General features: G+C 39.5%; 6 non-coding genes and 1 pseudogene across 6 annotated transcripts; all 7 read left to right on the forward strand.

Annotated features, from left to right (window-relative positions):
* Positions 1-33: 33 nt before the first annotated feature.
* On the forward strand, positions 34-152 carry LOC121856469. The gene has a single exon (XR_006086975.1). It is a non-coding gene; the product is annotated as a 5S ribosomal RNA (ribosomal RNA).
* Positions 153-652: 500 nt separating this feature from the next.
* LOC121856474 lies at positions 653-771 on the forward strand. Its single transcript, XR_006086979.1, has one exon. It is a non-coding gene; the product is annotated as a 5S ribosomal RNA (ribosomal RNA).
* A 494-nt stretch (positions 772-1,265) lies between these two features.
* On the forward strand, positions 1,266-1,384 carry LOC121856475. The gene has a single exon (XR_006086980.1). It is a non-coding gene; the product is annotated as a 5S ribosomal RNA (ribosomal RNA).
* Positions 1,385-1,878: 494 nt separating this feature from the next.
* On the forward strand, positions 1,879-1,997 carry LOC121856470. Its single transcript, XR_006086976.1, has one exon. It is a non-coding gene; the product is annotated as a 5S ribosomal RNA (ribosomal RNA).
* Positions 1,998-2,488: 491 nt separating this feature from the next.
* LOC121856472 lies at positions 2,489-2,607 on the forward strand. Its single transcript, XR_006086977.1, has one exon. It is a non-coding gene; the product is annotated as a 5S ribosomal RNA (ribosomal RNA).
* A 1,016-nt stretch (positions 2,608-3,623) lies between these two features.
* LOC121856473 lies at positions 3,624-3,742 on the forward strand. The gene has a single exon (XR_006086978.1). It is a non-coding gene; the product is annotated as a 5S ribosomal RNA (ribosomal RNA).
* A 492-nt stretch (positions 3,743-4,234) lies between these two features.
* On the forward strand, positions 4,235-4,350 carry LOC121856471 (annotated as a pseudogene).
* Positions 4,351-4,580: the final 230 nt, after the last annotated feature.

Raw genomic sequence — 4,580 nt, forward strand, 5'->3', positions numbered from 1 at the left:
TATATAAATTGACAAGAACCAGCATATATTGTTGCCAACGGCCATACCACGTTGAAAACACCGCTTCTCGTCCGATCAGCGAAGTTAAGCAACATTGGGTCTGGTTAGTACTTGGATGGGTGACCGCCTGGGAACACCAGATGCTGTTGGCATTTTACCTCTTGCTATTAACCTCCCTTTTGTTCCCCCCCCCCTTTTATCTTCAATTTATGTACCTTGGATGGGTATGGTATGGTTTGTTTAGTATTTGATAAGTTAAATGAGGTGAGTTTGTATTGTCTTAAAATTGAATCATAATTTTTTTTCTTCTCTTTTTAATGTTCATATGGCATTCTTTATAACAATAAAAACAATATAACTAAAGGCTCCGGAAAAAAAAACTAAAAGACCTTTGCTCTCCTGACAAGCTTCTAATAATTTAACTAGAAAGACCTGATATAATTAAGCTCCCGTGCACCCTCGTTCGGTAAGGAAGAGAGGTTTCCTTTGACTTTTGTTTATCGATCTCCTGCGCTTTCCCTTCTTTTAATTAAAGAGGTAGATGTCAGGCTGCAACACCAGCGCCAAGCAGTTCAATACCACAGGACTGTGGCAGGAAGCAACCTGTAGGGCAGTGCGCTATATAAATTGACAAGAACCAGCTTATATTGTTGTCAACGGCCATACCACGTTGAAAACACCGCTTCTCGTCCGATCAGCGAAGTTAAGCAACATTGGGTCTGGTTAGTACTTGGATGGGTGACCGCCTGGGAACACCAGATGCTGTTGGCATTTTACCTCTTGCTATTAACCCCTCTTTTGTTCCCCCCCCTTTTATCTTCAATTTATGTACCGTGGGTGGGTATGGTATGGTTTGTTTAGTATTTGATAAGTTAAATGAGGTCAGTTTGTATTGTCTTAAAATTGAATCATAATATTTTTCTTCACTTTTTAATGTTCATATGACATTCTTTATAACAATAAAAACAATATAAGTAAAGGCTGTGGAAACAAAAGCTAAACACCCTGCTCCCTATGACAAACTTCTAATAATTCCAATAGAAAGACCTTGTCTAATTAAAGCTCCTTGCCCCGTTCGGTAAGGAAGAATAGGTTGACATTGACTTTCGTTAATCAGTCTCTGCACTTTCCTTCTTTTTAATTAAGAGGTAGATGTCAGACTGCAACACAACCGCTAAGCATTTCACTACCACAGGACAGTGGAAGAAAAAGAACCCTGTAGGGCAGTGCTTTATATAAATTGACAAGAACCAGCTTATATTGATGCCAACGGCCATATCACGTTGAAAACACCGCTTCTCGTCCGATCAGCGAAGTTAAGCAACATTGGGTCTGGTTAGTACTTGGATGGGTGACCGCCTGGGAACACCAGATGCTGTTGGCATTTTACCTCTCGCTAGTAACCCCCCTTTTGTTCCACCCTTTATCTTAAGCTATGTACCGCGGGTGGATGTGGTATGGTTTGTTTAGTATTGGATACGTTAGATGATTTCAGTTTGTTTTATCTTAAAATCGAATAATTAAAAAATGGTCAAATTTTAGTGTTCAAATGGCATTTTTTTATAACAATAATAACAATATAAGTAAAGGCTGTGGAAACAAAACTAAAACACCCCTGCTCCTATGACAAACTTGTAATAATTCCAATAGAAAGACCTGATCTAATTAAGCTCCCTTGCACCCCGTTCGGTAAGGAAGAATAGGTTGACATTGACTTTCGTTTATCGATGTCCTGCACTTTCCCTTCTTTTGATTAAAGAGGTAGATGTCAGACTGCAACACAACCGCTAAGCATTTCACTACCACAGGACAGTGGAAGAAAAAGAACCCTGTAGGGCAGTGCTTTATATAAATTGACAAGAACCAGCTTATATTGATGCCAACGGCCATATCACGTTGAAAACACCGCTTCTCGTCCGATCAGCGAAGTTAAGCAACATTGGGTCTGGTTAGTACTTGGATGGGTGACCGCCTGGGAACACCAGATGCTGTTGGCATTTTACCTCTCGCTAGTAACCCCCCTTTTGTTCCACCCTTTATCTTAAGCTATGTACCGCGGGTGGATGTGGTATGGTTTGTTTAGTATTGGATACGTTAGATGAGTTCAGTTTGTTTTATCTTAAAATTGAATCATTAAAGAATGGTCCAATTTTAATGTTCAAATTGCATTTTTTTTATAACAATAATAACAATATAAGTAAAGGCTGTGGAAACAAAACTAAAACACCCCTGCTCCTATGACAAACTTCTAATAATTCCAATAGAAAGACCTTATCTAATTAAGCTCCCTTGCCCCGTTCGTGGGAAGAATAGGTTGACATTGACTTTCGTTTATCGATCTCCTGCACTTTCCCTTCTTTTAATTAAAGAGGTAGATGTCAGACTGCAACGCAACCGCTAAGCATTTCACTACCACAGGACAGTGGAAGAAAAAGAACCCTGTAGGGCAGTGCTTTATATAAATTGACAAGAACCAGCTTATATAGATGCCAACGGCCATACCACGTTGAAAACACCGCTTCTCGTCCGATCAGCGAAGTTAAGCAACATTGGGTCTGGTTAGTACTTGGATGGGTGACCGCCTGGGAACACCAGATGCTGTTGGCATTTTACCTCTCGCTAATAACCCCCCTTTTGTTCCACCCTTTATCTTAAGCTATGTACCGCGGGTGGATGTGGTATGGTTTGTTTAGTATTGGATACGTTAGTTGAGTTCAGTTTGTTTTATCTTAAAATCGAATCATTAAAGAATGGTCAAATTTTAATGTTCAAATGGCATTTTTTTTATAACAATAATAACAATATAAGTAAAGGCTGTGGAAACAAAACTAAAACACCCCTGCTCCTATGACAAACTTCTAATAATTCCAATAGAAAGACCTTATCTAATTAAGCTCCCTTGCACCCCGTTCGGTAAGGAAGAATAGGTTGACATTGACTTTCGTTAATCGATCTCCTGCACTTTCCCTTCTTTTAATTAAAGAGGTAGATGTCAGACTGCAACGCATCCGCTAAGCATTTCACTACCACAGGACAGTGGAAGAAAAAGAACCCTGTAGGGCAGTGCTTTATATAAATTGACAAGAAACGTATATAGTGTAACAGCCATGCCACGTTGAAAACACCGCTTCTCGTCCGATCATGAAGTTAAGCAACATTGGGTCGCAATTTAGTACTTGGATGGGTGACCGCCTGTAGAACACCAGATGCTGTTGGCATTTTACCTCTCACTAGTAACCCCCTTTTTGTTCCACCCTTTATCTTAAGCTATGTACCGCGAATTGGATGTTCAAATTGCATTTTTTTTATAACAATAATAACAATATAAGTAAAGGCTGTGGAAACAAAACTAAAACACCCCTGCTCCTATGACAAACTTCTAATAATTCCAATAGAAAGACCTTATCTAATTAAGCTCCCTTGCACCCCGTTCGGTAAGGAAGAATAGGTTGACATTGACTTTCGTTAATCGATCTCCTGCACTTTCCCTTCTTTTAATTAAAGAGGTAGATGTCAGACTGCAACGAAACCGCTAAGCATTTCACTACCACAGGACAGTGGAAGAAAAAGAACCCTGTAGGGCAGTGCTTTATATAAATTGACAAGAACCAGCTAATATAGATGCCAACGGCCATACCACGTTGAAAACACCGCTTCTCGTCCGATCAGCGAAGTTAAGCAACATTGGGTCTGGTTAGTACTTGGATGGGTGACCGCCTGGGAACACCAGATGCTGTTGGCATTTTACCTCTCGCTAGTAACCCCCCTTTTGTTCCACCCTTTATCTTAAGCTATGTACCGCGGGTGGATGTGGTATGGTTTGTTTAGTATTGGATACGTTAGATGATTTCAGTTTGTTTTATCTTAAAATCGAATAATTAAAAAATGGTCAAATTTTAGTGTTCAAATGGCATTTTTTTATAACAATAATAACAATATAAGTATAGGCTGTGGAAACAAAACTAAAATACCCCTGCTCCTATGACAAACTTCTAATAATTCCAATAGAAAGACCTTATCTAATTAAGCTCCCTTGCACCCCGTTCGGTAAGGAAGAATAGATTGACATTTACTTTCGTTTATCGATGTCCTGCACTTTCCCTTCTTTTAATTAAAGAGGTAGATGTCAGACTGCAACGCAACCGCTAAGCATTTCACTACCACAGGACAGTGGAAGAAAAAGAACCCTGTAGGGCAGTGCTTTATATAAATGGACAAAACCAAGCATATAGATGTCAGCAGCCATACACGTTAGCTACCGCTTCTCGTCCGATCAGCGAAGTTAAGCAACATTGGGTCTGGTTAGTACTTGGATGGGTGACCGCCTGGGAACACCAGATGCTGTTGGCATTTTGCCTCTTGCTATTAACCTCCCATATGTTCCCCCCCTTTTATCTTCAATTTATGTACCGTGGGTGGGTATGGTATGGTTTGTTTAGTATTTGATGAGTTAAATGAGGTCAGTTTGTATTGTCTTAAAATTGAATCATAATTTTTTTTCTTCACTTTTTAATGTTCATATGGCATTCTTTATAACAATAAAAACAATATAACTAAAGGCGCCGGAAAAAAAAACTAAA

This window comes from Homarus americanus, unplaced genomic scaffold (genome assembly GCF_018991925.1).
Source record: "Homarus americanus isolate GMGI-L3 unplaced genomic scaffold, GMGI_Hamer_2.0 scaffold59887, whole genome shotgun sequence".
NCBI lineage: Eukaryota > Metazoa > Arthropoda > Malacostraca > Decapoda > Nephropidae > Homarus > Homarus americanus.